Source organism: Gossypium hirsutum, chromosome A03 (assembly GCF_007990345.1).
Source record: "Gossypium hirsutum isolate 1008001.06 chromosome A03, Gossypium_hirsutum_v2.1, whole genome shotgun sequence".
Lineage (NCBI taxonomy): Eukaryota > Viridiplantae > Streptophyta > Magnoliopsida > Malvales > Malvaceae > Gossypium > Gossypium hirsutum.
The window spans coordinates 67627897-67638927 of NC_053426.1; the positions used below are offsets into that span (position 1 = coordinate 67627897).

Genomic DNA, 11031 nt, shown 5'->3' on the forward strand with positions numbered 1-11031 from the left:
TCAATGTGTAGAAGAGTTGGGTAGGATGTTTTCTAATAAATCTACATTCTGATTTGTGTTTAAAAACACTGTATTGTCATAATCATACATCTTCTGTTCTATTGTACAATCATTATGAAAATCTCTGAGTTATATGATCACTATTAAGTTATCTGCATTACTCTGATTTGTATATTGTGTTTTGTTTTATCCTTGTTGGAGTTTGGTTATACATTGTGCTCTTTAGCTCATCCTTTTGTTTTATCTTTGTCTGTTCAACTAAACCCCTGATTTAGGACCGGACGGCGTATAGAAGCTCAAATTGTTGTTGCACTTAACGTAAATATGTTTTGATCTTTTGGGTTTGTAATATGTTCTAAACTCATCTTAGGTTTTTTTCTAAATTCATCAGTAATTGATAATTTTAACACGAAACTATAAAATCTCTTAAGTAAAAAAAATGGATTCCTATTTTCAAAACTAAAACTTCAAAAAGGGGTTTCCGCCGTAAATTATGTAACGTCTTGAGTGTTTTCTGAAAGCGGTAAAAAAATATCTTTTAATGAATATTTTAAATACTTGTATTTATTAAATACTTATTGAACTCAGTTTCCAAACGAGTCAATGTAACTTCTCCAAATTCGGTCATAACTTCTAGGCTGAGTTTGGGGCGTTACAGTCCTAATTAAGGAACAAGCGCTTCTCTTTTCTGGTGGCTTACAGGAATGATTGTCTAGTAATTTGAAAAATCATCAAGACTTGGCCTTTGGAGAGGTTGACTAGTCGGTTTTCATTGGTCTTGTGTCTTGGCTCATATGGAAAAATAAGAACTTCTACATATTCCAAAGATCTCCATGGAGCGCAAATGAAATCATAAAGGGGACACTAAGTTGTGCTAAGCAGTATGGACTTTCCCCCAAGGTAATCCCTGAAGCTGGATTTGTAGTGGGGAGGAACACAATTAGATGGGTGGGTGACTTTAAAACTGATGGTGTGGTAAAGGTAGACTCAGGAGATGCTGCTACAAAAGGAGCTTTGAAGGGTGACCAGGGGGATTAGACAATAGGTTTTAATCGAAGATTAGGAAGATGTACTTTTTTTATGCAGAATTTTTGGGTATATTAGACGGTTTATCACTACTACAAGGAAGGCATCATGATAGAGTTTTGCTGCAAACGGATAGCATGGAAGCTGTCGAAACCATTTTTTTAAATCGAGTTTTAGGAAAATGGGAATCGACTTTAAGAAAAACGAAAACGGGAGTCGCCACCAATCTTTTTAGGTGTGATTGGATCACCTTATAAAATGTTTTGTTTTAAAACATTAATTTTGGTCTACGAAAGTCGAGAAAACAGATTCAGGAGTCGGTTACGTACGAGGAAGGGTTAGCACCCTCGTAACGCCCAAAAATTAGTACCTAATTGATTATCAAGTGTCTTTAATGTCGGAAATTTGAAAGTTTTAAGATGCAAACCTCTTTTAATTAGAATGTCTCAATTTTGAAAATTAAGGCTCACTTATTTCAAACGAGTCAAAACATCACATCCAGTAAGTTAGGACGCAACATTTTAAAACCCTTTAAACTAAGTTCGTCTTTCGAAAATTTCTATCTCGAAACAACAAAACGCCATATCCAGTAAGTTAGGACACTATGTTTTGAAATCTCGAAATAATTGTTTAAGTTTTCAAAACTCAAAATCACTTAGAAGGGTGCTTGACTATTCAAATTCAACGAGAAAAGTCGCAACCCAATAAGTTAGGGCACTACCTTTCTCGAAGTTTCCAAACATCAAGCATTGTCTTTCATTTTTTTTAAAAAAACCTTGGAATATTATTTTAAATGACGTTTTAGGATGACATATTAATGCATCATGAAGCATAGATGTACAAAATATTCTAACATTTCCATACAAACATAAATAATATCATTAACACAAAACTAAATAACATGAACATATGTTTAATGAAAAAAAATCATACTAGAGTAAATATAAGATAATAAACAAATAAAAACATGAGTAAACTAAAAGAAAAATATAATACATGCAAAAATTATACAACAATATAAATCATAAAATAGCACATAACAGAAATAATTAAACATAGCATATAAAAAAATGAAACTATGCACAAATAAGATAAATGACATATACAAAAAAAAATGAATAAATAGAACATTTACAAATTATAAAAATATAATGCAATAGTTCAAAATACATGAAATGATAATATAATATATATACATGCATAGAAAATATATATTTGAAAATAAACTAGATAAGAAGGTTAAATATTATAATATATAAAATACATAATCAAATGTATAAAAGATAGGAATAAATATACATATTTGAAAAATGAAGAAATTAAAATAAAAAAAAAGGTTGAAAAACTAAGATAGACGAAGAATAAAATAAGAACAAACCACAAAGAGTAAGAACGCAAGAGGGAGAGAAATTTGACTGAATGGTCTCAAGAATTCTTATTACTTCCCAAAACTCAAGTGATTTACAATGAAGGGAGAGTTCTCTATTTATAGTTGAGCCTCCCCAAATCCAACGGTACAAATCAATTACATCAACGGTTAAGATTAAAGGATATCTACAAATTAAATCTCCAAGATTACAAGATCATATCTTCAAGATTGCATATCATATCTAAGATTGCATATCATATCTAAGATTGTATCATATCTAAGATTGCATATCATATCTAAGATTGCATATCATATCTAAGATTGCATATCCTTAAAGATTATAATTCCATATGAGTCAAGCTCATAGATGGACCTTCAATCTTTTCAAGTAATGGGCCATTTCAATTGGGCCAAATTATATGTTTGTAATTTTGTACTGGACTTGAACTTTGTTTTTTTTTTTGAAATTATTTCTGGGCCCAGGCAAAATTGAGTGTCTACAACTGCCCCTCTTTGCTCAGTGTTGTGTAACAGGAATAGAGCAGAGACTATAAAAGGACCAATTTTGCCCGGGCTCGGCGAGTCTTAAGTTTTTGATCCTTGATCTTCTTTAAATGGCCTCTTGACGGCTTCAATCTGCTTCACTGCAACTCAGGAAGGCGATATCTGCTATCTTTGATCTGCTCCCCGTCTAATACAGAGACACCAAATCTGTTATCTTCGATCTGTTTTCTAACAATACAGAGATGCCAAATCATCTTAGATTTGCTTCATCGTAAGCATGCGAAAACCAAATCAACTATGTCTTCGATTTGCTCCTTGTAAGCACAAGGATACCAAACCATCTTGGATCTGTTTCAGTCTAATCATCTGAAGGTTAGATCTGCTATGTGTTTGCCCTCCGTCGAATATGGAGACGCCAAACTTTGATTTGTTCTCTGACAATACAGAGATGCCAAATCATCTTAGATTTGCTTCATCGTAAGCACTTGAAAGCCAAATCAGCTATGTCTTCGATTTGTTCCTTGTAAGCACAAGAATGCCAAATCATCTTGGATCTGCTTCAGTATAAACATCCGAGGGTTAGATCTGCAATGTTTCTGCTCTCCGCCGAATATGGAGACGCCAAACTTCGATTTGTTCTCTGACAATACAGAGATGCCAAATCATCTTAGATTTGCTTCATCGTAAGCACGTGAAAGCCAAATCAGCTATGTATTCGATTTGTTCTCCAAACTTTGATTTGTTCTCTGACAATACGGAGATGCCAAATCATCTTAGATTTGCTTCATCGTAAGCACATGAAAGCCAAATCAGCTATGTCTTCGATTTGTTCCTTGTAAGCACAAGGATGCCAAATCACATTGGATCTGCTTTAATATAAACATATGAAGGCCAGATCTATTATGTGTCTGCTCTCCGTCGAATATGGAGACGCCAAACTTCGATTTGTTCTCTGACAATACAGAGATGCCAAATCATCTTAGATTTGCTTCAGCGTAAACCGTGAAAGCTAAATCAGCTATGTCTTTGATTTGTTCCTTGTAAGCACAAGGATGCCAAATCTGCTATCTTCAACTTGTTCCCTATAAACACAGGGATGCCATGCTGAAATCTTCGATCTACTTCGCTGTAAGCACAGGAATGTCAGATCTGCTATCTTCGATTTGTTCCCTATAAACACAGGGATGCCAAATCTTGTTTTTTTGATCTACATTGCCCCATAAAAGACATAACCTGTAGAATGCATATGAGTTCATATCTAACAATTAGGATGCTATGATCGAAGTGAGTCAAATTCTCCTAATGCAAAATGTTATGAATATGACCCCTATTTCGGACGTCATCACTTATTCCCTCATCGAAGTTTTATCTTGATGAATCAACTTAGTCCTATTGTACCATTCTCCAAATGTTGTGACCCGCTAGAGATGTTTATGGAATGATCCTTTCTTAAGATCAATATTGCTTAAAACGTCCAACCACCTTTTGGACTGAAGAAGAAATTTCCCCGAGTACATCCGACCCTCAAATATGGAAATTCTTTAAACAATTGTCTTGTTTCAGTTTCTTGTATTATCTAGAAATTTTCAGAGTAATATGCAAAACTTCGTTTGTAAAGATATTTAGTTCATTTATCATTATTTTAATGCAACATACTTTAAGGATAATGGAAGATGAATTTAATCTTGAGAATAATTAGATTTGAATAAATTTGTCAAAAAGGAAATTAATCTGAAAGCCTATCTTTGAGAAGAAAAAGAATCTAAATATAGCAAACAGGAAAAAATTTAGATGCCCTAGATATCGCCGCTTGAGCGTTTATATGCCAGCTCCATGAAGACTTTCTTGAATTCAACATGTGTTTAAAAGATCCAAAGTACTTTGTTGATACCCCGATATGCAACGCGCTTCACTCTTCGTTGAATCAGATATAGCAAGATTATCGTGTGCTCTTCAAAATTTAAGCTGCCCTTTCGGGTTTTCATCTTAAAACCCCTTTGGTCTCAAGGCACCCTTTGCGGGTTTTCACCTTGGCCTCTCCATTTTTATTTTTTCATTTTTCTCTTTTTTTTATTTTTTTCTTTTTCTTTTCTTTTTTTTTTCCTTTTTTTTTGAAATAGAAGTCCCAAAGTGCCCTTTGCAGGTTTTCACCTTAGCTTCCCTTCTCCTTTAGACAAAGTACTCCTTGACCGATTCCGAATTCACTGGATCAGATAAATTCTTCCTATCCATTTCTTGTCAAAATTAGTGCACCTCTAGAGAAAGCCCTCTTCGCAACATATGGCCCTTCCCAATTCGGCATCCTTTTGCATGGGAAGGATCTCTTTCAGCACAAGGTTTCCTTTATAAAATTCTTTTGGACGAACCTTCTTTGTCATAAGTCTGTGCCATCCATTCTTCGTACATTTGCTTAGGATGAATACTTTCAAGTTAAATTTACTAGAGGTATTCAATTCTTGACTCCATCAAAGCTTAGAGGAAAAATCTTGATTCATAAACCCATGAGAAAGGGATTGCCCCAGCAACAGTCTTGGCTGTTGTTTGTCAAACCCTACAAAAAGATGGTTCAATGATTCTCAGCAGACAAGAATGAAGTTGCTGACTTTATCCTTCAACCTGGAAAGCTAAGGTACAGAGATTACTCCCGGAGCATACATCCCACCATGACTCGATGATGTTTCTGAAGCATCCCTAATCTTCATAAATTACCCCCAACTGTGAAGCTGCCAAATGAGCGTAGCAAATAGGAGCCATAACAAATATGGCTGTGGTGCTCCTTTGTTACATATAGGATAGAGAATGGACAAACTCTTGTAGATCATCAGCCGAAAACCCAGTCTGGTCTAAAATAATATGATAGTGGGTCTGCCTCGTGATTCCAATCATTCCAGCATGGGTACCAAGGTAAAAATCATTGTTCTTTGGATGGCATACTTTGTTGTCAATGACAGTACCATGTAGCACATTGTCAGGAGATCCCTGCTGAAGAAACTTGGTATGATAGTTTTTCGTACAACAATAACCATAATCTTTAAGGTTCCACTTCTCGTTAAGGAACTTGCAAGCCTCAATAACTTGATCAAAACTTGATTGAATTGAGACTCAATAACCCCATCCCTGAAAATAATGATTTGATCAGGTTTCCTCTTCTCTGAACTTGTATAGAAGTCTATGATACCGTCATCCACTTTGTCAGAAACTGGTTTTGAAGAAAGAATCTATCATTTTAAGCTTCAGAGACTGTGTACGGCCTGATGCCCCATAGCTGGAAATCAATGGCCACCGCCTGGAGCTAACCATCGCAGCTATTGATGGCACATCAGATTGCTCAGGAAAGCCAAACAATGCACCCATTCCAAGGATGATGGTTGGAACCTTTGAAACAACTGGAATTGAAGGTGTTTGCCCCAGCGTAAGCATAGAGAGTAGGCGTAGTTTCTTATGCCAATTTTTACCAGTCTTGGTCATCTTCTGTAATTTGTTTTTTCTTTTTTTTCTTTTCTTTTGGCAACTTTTGTTGTACTGTGGTATGGCACATTATCTTTGAAAAGACTGCAAACTTTTGGCATTGTGCAGTTATATATAATCTTTTTTTTTTTGAAATGGATGACTTTTGACTTTATAATATTGGCATATGAAGCTATCTCCCCCTCTTAATGGAGTAGTTGACATCCACAAAGATGAGTCATTGTTAGCTTGAAACTTTTGACGAGCTCGGGCCCATAACATACATACCCCATAAGTCTTGACTCCTTTAAATTTGGCATTCATTGTACAACTGATGCGATCCCTTTCCATGGTGGACCAACAGTGCCCCAAAACCTCATGTTTATCCTGGCAATTGCAAATCCTCCTGCATACGTCTTTGGACCACATTTTTGAATTCCCATAATAGTCTTAACAAGGTCTTGTTTTGTCTTCTCAGCTAATTCCAATTTCGCAATCTTTCCTTCCTCTAAGGCTATATTTCCTACCACTACTTCATGGGGTAAAAACCATTTTCAACAAATTCAGAAACAAGTCACAATTTCTGTCACCTTCAAAGTACTAAGATTCCTCTAAACATATATCGCACTCAAAAGGAACTTTGAATCTGTAGTATCGTTGCCCGTGTCATTGATATCTAGGGATCTATGATAGGTACACAAAAGAATATACAAGGAATAAATGAATTCAAGAATGACTATTTACATGAAATGAAAATTTATAAAGAATGTCAAAGGTCAAAAGAATCAGAATGAAAGAATATTTACTCGGATAACTAATAAAAGTATGTTTTATTGAAAATAAAAATGTTTGAACATGAGCCCACTTCTCAAAAGAAATCTCATTACTCCTAGGCTTTAGAGCAACAAGAGTGTTTTGAATATTACTCCGTAAAATTCCTAAAGACTACAGGAAGTTCTTCCGTAGTCCAATTGTTTAAAGAACTTTCCGGTTCGTAAGGGCGAATGCCCTCAAGGTTTCTTTGTTCAGTCCCTTCCTCATGTATGACATTGATGGGATGATTTTCATTTCCAAACACCCCTTCTCCAGGTAAGCTATCCCTCCTGACATAAAATTCGGGGATATGTAAGAGAACGTCGTTAATTCCCATTCAACTTCTTTTTCACTCAGCCGTGACCCTCTTCTCTCTCTCTCTTTTTCTTTCTCTTTTTAATAACTTTAACTAATTAGGGTCTTTTTATAATTTTGAATGCAAATGATGCAATGAAATGCTATAAGATGCAAATGAATGCAAAAGGTATCGATCTCGATTCAATCTCATTTAGAAAACTTTATTTAGAAAAAGAATATCTTTACATATAAATAGATTACAAATACGCTTTCGCCCTAATGCCCAAAGTTTTAACAACAAAACAAACTCTTGGCCACAATCAAATTGTAGCTCATATTGGTGCTCAATATGTCAGCCTGTGCCGCCAATGTCTGTAAATAATCAGCTACCTCCTGAGTTTGAGCTACGACCTCACTTGTGGGGTAATCCGTGCAACTAAGGGTACCTCCTCCAATACCTGTGAAGTTGTTCTGATTATTTTAAGATAGATTAGCGAACAGGTAGGTATCTCGTTCTGTAGTGTGCTACCTTAAAATAATATCCTATATCCTCAATGTTTCTTGAGAGCTTTCAGATTTCTACCCACGCAGAGCATCTTGCCTAGGTACCTTCGCAGCATAGCTAATCTCTAAAGGTCTTTGTATGATACGGTCTTCTTTAATCGCTTTCTTTCACGCTTACTTGAGCTATCTAGGCCATCGGGGCTTGCATTTGCATTGATAAGTACAACAGTAAACTCAAACTTGTTGTTTGGTAGCGGTCCTATAGTAAACGAGCTTTTTACCATCATAGGCAAAATTCTTTCCATCCAACTCATTTTTGTAGGTCTCATGCACTCTATCAATCACTTTCCTTCCAATACCCATACCATCCACATGGCAACCGTCTTCATATGAAAGAGAAATACTATAATGGTAGAAGTGTCCATCAATACTCCCACACTCACTTTGAATTGCTCATCTATCCTCCTGTCAAGCAAATACTGTAAGTCCCCTTAGTTATTGTAGAACAACTGTTTGGCTTCATTACTCTATTGATCCCATATTTCCTTTAACTCTTGGAGATTATTTTGCGCCACGCTGATGCAAGTGTAACCCGATAATTCTGATGTGTATCCTTCAGCGTTTCCTTTGACCATTTGTGGACGTTAACGTTGCCCTCCATTCTATCAAGAAGTCCGTTCTCCATAATAAAACTTTCTAACTTAGAAACTGGCCGTGAATCGATACCTTTTAAATGCAAAATGACATGCACAAAAGAAAGAAAACAGTCAGTATATTAATAAACACAAAGATAACCTAAGTATAATTCTATCTATATTGAGCTCTTACGGTTTTTTATATGTGGTTTGTTTCTAAAGTTTGAGGTACCCGAACCAGCAGATTCCTCGATCCTCACCCATTATAGGCTCATTTGAATCGAGTTCAGTTCAGGGGAATACATTTCCCTATGGCTACACGGAGATGAAAATCTCACGAAATCACTTAGAATGGTGCTTGACTATTCGAATTCAACGAGAAAAGTCGCAACCCAGTAAGTTAGGGCACTACCTTTCTCGAAGTTTCCAAACATCAAGCATTGCCTTTCATTTTTTTTAAAAAAACCTTGGAATATTATTTTAAATGACGTTTTAGGATGACATATTAATGCATCATGAAGCATAGATGTACAAAATATTCTAACATTTCCATACAAACATAAATAATATCATTAACACAAAACTAAATAACATGAACATATGTTTAATGAAAAAAATCATACTAGAGTAAATATAAGATAATAAACAAATAAAAACATGAGTAAACTAAAAGAAAAACATAATACATTCAAAAATTATACAACAATATATATCATAAAATAGCACATAAAAGAAATAATTAAACATAGCATATAAAAAAATGAAACTATGCACAAATAAGATAAATGACATATACAAAAAAATGAATAAATAGAACATTTACAAATTATAAAAATATAATACAATAGTTCAAAATACATGAAATGATAATATAATATATATACATGCATAGAAAATATATATTTGAAAATAAACTATATAAGAAGGTTAAATATTATAATATATAAAATACATAATCAAATGTATAAAAGATAGGAATAAATATACATATTTGAAAAATGAAGAAATTAAAATAAAAAAAAGGTTGAAAAACTAAGATAGACGAAGAATAAAATAAGAACAAACCACAGAGAGTAAGAACGCAAGAGGGAGAGAAATTTGACTGAATGCTCTCAAGAATTCTTATTGCTTCCCAAAACTCAAGTGATTTACAATGAAGGGAGAGGTCTCTATTTATAGTTGAGCATCCCCAAATCTAACGGTACAGATCAATTACATCAATAGTTAAGATTAAAGGATATCTACAAATTAAATCTCCAAGATTACAAGATCATATCTTCAAGATTGCATATCATATCTAAGATTGCATATCATATCTAAGATTGTATCAAATCTAAGATTGCATATCATATCTAAGATTGCATATCCTTAAAGATTATATTTTCATATGAGTCAAGCTCATAGATGGACCTTCAATCTTTTCAAGTAATAGGCCATTTCGATTGGGCCAAATTATATGTTTGTAATTTTGTACTGGACTTGGACTTTGTTTTTTTTTTTTGAAATTATTTCTGGGCCCGGGCAAAATTGAGTGTCTACAGAAGTTATTGAAGCAATAAAAAGTTTAAATCGAAGACCTCAAATTCAGCGCTAATTAGATAGATTTATCAAGATTTGAATATTGTTAACCATTGGCTAATACAACATATACTAAGAGAAGAAAATATAGAAGCCAATTGAATAGCAAAATTAGCCTTTGATAGAGAAGAAGGATTAAAGTTGTTTACTAGTTGTCCTAGTGGTTTAGGTTAATGGGTTGTATTTCTTTTTTTCACAAAATAAAAAAAGTTCAAATATTTTAGTTATGATTTGAATTTTTTAATACTAATAAAAAATTATTGATCTACAAAAAACCAATCTTGTAATATGGCATTGGAAAATATCTTTTTATTATATTTGAATTATTATATAAATTAATATATTCTAATTATATTTAACAATTAAAATTAAAAAATAAAAAATAATTATAATAATTAATAATATATTATTTAAAAATTAATTAAAAATTAAATGCGTAAAAAGTAATTAGAAACCAGTCTAATTAAAAGTGTCGCGACCTTTAAAGTTGGGTCGGGTTGATTCCCATATCCTAGCCTTAAATTTCCTCGGCGATTACTCGAGTGGCAGTTGGGCAGTTGGTATAGTTTGCGATACGTCATTCATAGCAATTGGACTTTTATGCAATATACCTCAATCGCTCTCCCCCCCCCCCTCAACTTCTTGTCACTCAAGTTTCCCAATTTTATAATAATAAAATATAAAAAAATTTGTTTCCTTTGTTGCTGCTTTTTTTTTACAACTAGAAATAACTATTTTAACCTTTTATTTAATTTTATATTTTTTTTAGTCTTTAAATTTTTATTTTTTTTGTCAAATTAGCTCAAAATAGATTATAAAGTTAACCTTTCATTATCCGTCTAATTATGAGTTGAGAAA

General features: G+C 33.7%; 1 pseudogene; it reads right to left on the minus strand.

Moving 5' to 3' along the window:
• Positions 1-5475: 5475 nt before the first annotated feature.
• Positions 5476-6319, minus strand: LOC121203364 (protein argonaute 4-like; annotated as a pseudogene).
• Positions 6320-11031: the final 4712 nt, after the last annotated feature.